Source organism: Nilaparvata lugens, unplaced genomic scaffold, assembly GCF_014356525.2.
Source record: "Nilaparvata lugens isolate BPH unplaced genomic scaffold, ASM1435652v1 scaffold2613, whole genome shotgun sequence".
In the NCBI taxonomy this organism is placed as follows: domain Eukaryota; kingdom Metazoa; phylum Arthropoda; class Insecta; order Hemiptera; family Delphacidae; genus Nilaparvata; species Nilaparvata lugens.
Genome location: NW_024090324.1, coordinates 27,027 through 34,963, shown reverse-complemented (window position 1 = coordinate 34,963; position 7,937 = coordinate 27,027).

Here is a 7,937-nt window from a genome sequence, read left to right as displayed (position 1 = left end):
TTACTAAGGCTACCGACGCCTATTAATTCATTGGATTTGACAGCTACCCTTGGCTTTACAAGTGATTCACTGAGGCCACTGACGCCTACTTATTGTTTTATTAATGTCTATCTTGACATTCAACTCATTGAGGCCACTGACGCCTACTTATTATTTGATTAATGTCTATCTTGACATGCAATTCACTAAGGTCATCGACGCCTATTTATTCATTGGATTTTACAGTTACCCTTGACTTCACAAGTGATTTTTTTGAGGCCACTGACGCCTACTTATTATTTTATTGATGTCTATCTTGACATTCAACTCATTGAGGCCACTGATGCCTACTTATTATTTGATTAATGTCTATCTTGACATGCAATTCACTAAGGCCACCGACGCCTATTAATTCATTGTATTTAACAGTTACCCTTGACTTCACAAGTGATTTCCTGAGGCCACTGACGCCTATATAATTGTATTCAATAGTAGCAACTATTAATTCATTGGATTTGACAGCTACCCTTGGCTTTACAAGTGATTCACTGAGGCTACCGACGCCTACCTATTGTTTAGTTAATGTCTATCTTGACATTCATTTCACTGAGGCCATCGACGCCTATTTATTTATTGGATTTGACAGCTACCCTTGGCTTTACAAGTGATTCACTGAGGCTACCGACGCCTACCTATTGTTTAGTTAATGTCTATCTTGACATTCATTTCACTGAGGCCATCAACGCCTATTTATTTATTGGATTTGACAGCTACCCTTGGCTTTACAAGTGATTCATTGAAGGCCACTGTCGCCTATTACTCGTTCTAATTGATGTCTGTCTTGACATTCAATTCATTGAAGGCCCATGTCGCCTATATTTACCTGGATAATCTTCATTGTATTTATTAGCTACCCTTAGCTCTTAAGTGATATTTTAAGGCCAGTAACGCCTATTAATTGTTTGGTCGAAGTCTATCTTGACATTAAAATCACTGAAGGCCTATGCCACATATATTTTTTATGTATGTTATTTGCTGAGCATTTTTTACAGCTTATTGTCATTTTTTAATCATTATTATTGTACCTTAGTAATAGCTTTCATTATTGCATACAATCAATGTTCTCGAAATAAGGCCCACATTTGCAGAGTATTGTACAGAGAAGATACAGATATAATAATGTTATAACCCTTTTTACAATGTTCACTTTAATGTTTAGGGCTACCTGTATTTCAGGGCTACATGAAAATGATTATAAAGTTGAAACATGTTGTGAAAAACAAATATTTAAAAAAGGGTACTTTAATTTTCAATTTCTATAAATTTATCTTTCATTTCCAATAAAGTATTTTATGAGGGCTATTCCTATTCGATTTGTTAATTGAAGAATAATTACATAATACCCCTTTTTTGGAGAACCTTTTTATAAGAAAAACAATAAAAACTATTTATAGAATGTTCAATCCATTCAGGTTTTTCTTGAAATAAACTTCTATCTCCAATGAACAAAATAATATCTTTAAATAGTATTCTTTATTTCAGATTTTTTCAATATTCCTTCTAATAGCATTATTAATTGGTGCACTATAATCTCCAATCTTTGGAAAGGTGGTTGAAGCAGTCGTCCAGCCTCAACTTGAGAAATTCTTCAAGATAAATAACCCTTTCTCAAGTACGCCATTTTCTTTTCGCGAGGGAAATCAACTACAGTAATCCAGGCAATGAATGCTCAAAAAAGGGTATGGAGAGAAATGTTTGGAAGACAATTTTTGACACTGCAGTTCTGTTTATGGTAGTGAGGAGGTAAACATATTAAAAGTCCCCACCCCTACCCCATGTGCTAAGATATGAGCGTGGAAGCAAAACACTGAAAAATGCAACTTTTGAACCACCCTCATCCCTTAGCACATGAGTTAGGAATGATGACTTTTCATAATATGTTCTCCTCCTGACTAGTCTCAACAAAGGTTCTAAATAAACAATTTTGTTCAAAAAATTCCCTCCAAATTCCTTTATCAATTATTGGTCTATTGTTGCAAAAATGGAGATTTCACACTCAACACTAAAGCTGCTGCAAAAGATCTAGGGAAATTCGTAAAAGTGTAAAATCATACTTCAAATTGGAAAGAATTTAATGCTCTATAAGCTTATAATCAGCATGGATTTTCCCCATCGATTTTTAAAAAATTATAAGAGCAAAAATAGAAAAAAATTGATAGTAAACATGTTTTTTTTTTCAAAAATGTCACACCTGATTCAAGAGCGGATATCTCGAAAACTAGAGGAGATATGAAAAAAGTTGTAGAATATGAATATTGTAGGAAATTATGTTATATGACAATATAATATTTGTTATATGACAGTCAAGCCCTTAGGATATATAATTTTTGAGTTTTATGCGAGGAACCAAGAAATGGTACCTTTAAACCACCCCCACCCCCTTAGCACATTGGGTAGGGGTAGGGACTTTTGATAAGTTTACCTCCTTACTACCCTAAACAGAACTGCGGGGTCAAAAATTGTCTTCCCAACTTTTCCCTCTATAACCTTTCCTTGACTGGTCCATAAAAGGGATCACTAAAGTGAAGCCTACTGGGACACGTCAAGAAAATGTGAAAAAACAGCTGTCCTATTTTGATTGTATGATGCCTTGAATGCCGCAAATTAATTATTTATTTTCTAGTTCAAGTCACTTGGTTAAACTATTATTTTTGCTTATAATTTACAATTTCTTATTTTATTAGTATTTCGATTTTTTATAGTATTTAGTATCGATAAAGTATAGTTTATTCTTTTTCTTATCGATTGTCAGAAGACTCCTCCATGCACACGGACTACTTATATCGTCCAAGCATAGAGTTATTCATTTACTTTTTACTTGTTTCTCATATTAATGTTACAATCTAATGTATCGCCTTTACTTTGTTTTTAATTACTTTGTAATGTATAAAGTTTTGAATAAATTGAATTTAATTTTATACTGTATCAACACAAAATGATACAGTACCACCACACACGATACAGTATCAACACAATGTGATACAGTATCATCTCAACTTGATACACAACGCCATAATTTGATACAAAACCATGGGACTTATGCTATCTTTTCTCTATAGTATTAGTGTGAGTGTGTCACACCAGATTTATCTATTATCATCAATTGTTTTTAATTTCTCTATTCTTAATAATGTGTTTATAATGATTATTTTTTGTGAATTTTTCAGTTGCCAAGGGCTCTGATTGAGCCAATCCTCTATTCATCAACCAGATTAATAACAATAGAAAACATAAAAACAATTTATGATAATAGATAAATCTGGTATGGCACACTCACACTACTCTAATGAATTCCTCTATCCTATTGTTATTAATCTGGTTATATTGATTAATTTTCGTTTATTTTTTCAGTTGCCAAGGGCTCTGATTGAGCCAATCCTCTATTCAGCAACCAGATTAATAACAATAGAAAACATAAAAACAATTTATGATAATAGATAAATCTGGTATGGCACACTCACACTACTCTAATGAATTCCTCTATCCTATTGTTATTAATCTGGTTATATTGATTAATTTTCGTTTAATTTTTCAGTTGCCAAGGGCTCTGATTGAGCCAATCCTCTATTCAGCAACCAGATTAATAACAATAGAAAACATAAAAACAATTTATGATAATAGATAAATCTGGTATGGCACACTCACACTACTCTAATGAATTCCTCTATCCTATTGTTATTAATCTGGTTATATTGATTAATTTTCGTTTATTTTTTCAGTTGCCAAGGTCTCTGATCGAGCCAATCCTTTATTCGGCGCTCACCTTCTACATAGCTGGTCTGTTTGGAGGAGTAGTGGCTAGTGGCTTGCATCCAATTCTGTATACCAGTCATATCATGTGCTATCACCGCCACAGCTTATGGTCAGTTCAAATTCAATTTTCAAATAATTCCATCAAATCTATCTATAAATATTATAAAGGGGAAAATCGGCTTATACTAGTACGGGATAGGAAATTCACGAATGACGACGCATCATCACGTCTGAACTACTCAACTGATTAACTTGAAATTTTGCATTATAGATTCTTAATTTTTCAAGGATGGTTATAGTCCTATTTCAAATTCTTCAAGTGTTCAAGTTTTCAGTTTATAAATGTTTCAGTTATACCCTTGCGGAGCACTGGTTACCTGCTATTTTGGAAAGAAACAATTGATAGGTCACAGTTCGTATGACTTCAAGACCCTGCTGCACAAAAGCCTGTTGAATTTGAATTGTGATTTAATATCATGAGAACCAATAAGAGGAGACTTCTTTATGGTAAAGCCTTCTCTGATTGGTTCTCGTGGCATTTAATCGTAATAGGTTAAAAATGTAGTAGTCTTTTGTGCAACCGGGCCCAATCTTTTAAGCTGGATTCCAATTGATTTTCTACCTAAAGGTTTATAATTAAATACGAGTAGGGGAAACCTTTCTGCAGACATTCTTTTTATATGTCCCTTTTATTGAATCCGGTATTCTGTAACTTTTATTCAAATAGTATATTCCCAGCTCTGATCGGATAAATTCATTTCTAAAATGTTCTCTCCGATCGCAGCCCTTAATTCTACAGCGGAATCGCATCTTTGCAGCTTTGAATCAAATCCAAATGCTATTTATTCAAATTCACAATCACAAGTATTAAGATAACAAAAACATAGCTCAATAAGATGAAAAATAATGAATAAAAAATGAAATAAATATCGTTGTTTTATCAGGGAAAAAATTATGAACTAGGAATAAAGAATACCACCCTTCCGTAGAGTAGGACAGGAGAAGCCATTATTCAATAGAATTACTTCATAGATTTTTTTTAGTTTTTCCTGTGAAATGATGTATTTGTTACGTTTGCAGGCTGCCTGATTTCGGTCACATTTGAATCGGTTGCCACTGGGTCATTGGCGTCAGTACCAATAAATTGAGCAGATTTTCTGTGGAATCTACATGTCGTTGAGGTTAGTAATCTATTAATTTTCGTTTATTTTTTCAGTTGCCAAGGGCTCTGATTGAGCCAATCCTCTATTCAGCAACCAGATTAATAACAATAGAAAACATAAAAACAATTTATGATAATAGATAAATCTGGTATGGCACACTCACACTACTCTAATGAATTCCTCTATCCTATTGTTATTAATCTGGTTATATTGATTAATTTTCGTTTATTTTTTCAGTTGCCAAGGGCTCTGATTGAGCCAATCCTCTATTCAGCAACCAGATTAATAACAATAGAAAACATAAAAACAATTTATGATAATAGATAAATCTGGTATGGCACACTCACACTACTCTAATGAATTCCTCTATCCTATTGTTATTAATCTGGTTATATTGATTAATTTTCGTTTATTTTTTCAGTTGCCAAGGGCTCTGATTGAGCCAATCCTCTATTCAGCAACCAGATTAATAACAATAGAAAACATAAAAACAATTTATGATAATAGATAAATCTGGTATGGCACACTCACACTACTCTAATGAATTCCTCTATCCTATTGTTATTAATCTGGTTATATTGATTAATTTTCGTTTATTTTTTCAGTTGCCAAGGTCTCTGATCGAGCCAATCCTTTATTCGGCGCTCACCTTCTACATAGCTGGTCTGTTTGGAGGAGTAGTGGCTAGTGGCTTGCATCCAATTCTGTATACCAGTCATATCATGTGCTATCACCGCCACAGCTTATGGTCAGTTCAAATTCAATTTTCAAATAATTCCATCAAATCTATCTATAAATATTATAAAGGGGAAAATCGGCTTATACTAGTACGGGATAGGAAATTCACGAATGACGACGCATCATCACGTCTGAACTACTGGACTGATTAACTTGAAATTTTGCATTATAGATTCTTAATTTTTCAAGGATGGTTATAGTCCTATTTCAAATTCTTCAAGTGTTCAAGTTTTCAGTTTATAAATGTTTCAGTTATACCCTTGCGGAGCACTGGTTACCTGCTATTTTGGAAAGAAACAATTGATAGGTCACAGTTCGTATGACTTCAAGACCCTGCTGCACAAAAGCCTGTTGAATTTGAATTGTGATTTAATATCATGAGAACCAATAAGAGGAGACTTCTTTATGGTAAAGCCTTCTCTGATTGGTTCTCGTGGCATTTAATTGTAATAGGTTAAAAATGTAGTAGTCTTTTGTGCAACCGGGCCCAATCTTTTAAGCTGGATTCCAATTGATTTTCTACCTAAAGGTTTATAATTAAATACGAGTAGGGGAAACCTTTCTGCAGACATTCTTTTTATATGTCCCTTTTATTGAATCCGGTATTCTGTAACTTGTATTCAAATAGTATATTCCCAGCTCTGATCGGATAAATTCATTTCTAAAATGTTCTCTCTGATCGCAGCCCTTAATTCTACAGCAGAATCGCATCTTTGCAGCTTTGAATCAAATCCAAATGCTATTTATTCAAATTCACAATCACAAGTATTAAGATAACAAAAACATAGCTCAATAAGATGAAAAATAATGAATAAAAAATGAAATAAATATCGTTGTTTTATCAGGGAAAAAATTATGAACTAGGAATAAAGAATACCACCCTTCCGTAGAGTAGGACAGGAGAAGCCATTATTCAATAGAATTACTTCATAGATTTTTTTTAGTTTTTCCTGTGAAATGATGTATTTGTTACGTTTGCAGGCTGCCTGATTTCGGTCACATTTGAATCGGTTGCCACTGGGTCATTGGCGTCAGTACCAATAAATTGAGCAGATTTTCTGTGGAATCTACATGTCGTTGAGGTTAGTAATCTATCAATTTGTTTATTTATTTTCTCATTTATAGGCAATAGATAGAATACATGTAAAAATACATGCATTCACCCAAAACTGTTTTTAATCTCAATTTAAAATAAACAGTCCAGAGGTTATGAAGAGTTCACGATTTTCTGAATTATGTTTCATCAATTTTGTGTGAGTTATTTTTCGCAATTTTATTGTCATTAGCTAAGGGAAAAGCTAACTGTATTTCAGGCAAAATATCAGAGGGAATAAAAAACTGAATGAGAAAACCGCCTGTCATGTATTTAGACGGATACATTGCCACACAAAAAACTACGGTACGATTCCTTACTATGAAACCATCAAGTTTCCTGTAATATATTTTCATAGTTTGGAAGGCTTTAAAATACGTTTTTAATTATACCTAACTATAGAATATTTTACCAATATTATCTTCTAAAACTATCGTACCTATATAGTGAGGTCCACGTGTATAGTGAGGTGCCAAATTTATAATGGCAGTACATTAATATTGGTGTTGCTATTCTTGTATATCGTTTGACAAAGCAGATAAGGCAATCACTTTTTATCGCTCCACAACGTTGCCAGATCATTCTTTAATTGTATTTTGCAGTAATGTGCCGTTTCCTTTCAATGCAATCAAGTACCTGTCCATGTTCTACTATGGAATTGAAGCCGTGTCCATTCTCCAATGGAAACAAGTGGACAACATACGTGAGTATAAACAGAAATTCATAATATACATCAATAAAATATACATATGATAGATTATTCATCAATATACTAAATAATATGCTGCCTCTACGTGTACCTACGTCTACTAAACGTGTACCGCGTGCAGCAGATTTTAGTATCTTTTTACTGACAGTTTAGTATCATTTCACAGTTTTCAAATAGGTACTATAAGTTGTCAAGATTTTAAAAAAGGCTCTACATTTCCGGTACTTCATTGAGATTTTACAGTTACTATATATAGGTACTATATATTAGATTTATAGTTAATGACTTGATAGATAAACTTACTGCAATTTTATTGAAAGGTGATTTCAGATACTTCCAGTTGAGGCTGGCAGGCAGGTGCTTCTTAAATGTTTCATCAGGAAATAAAATAGTTTGTAATTCTATTTAATGATGGTTAATCATTTTTTTTTAAACATTAAGG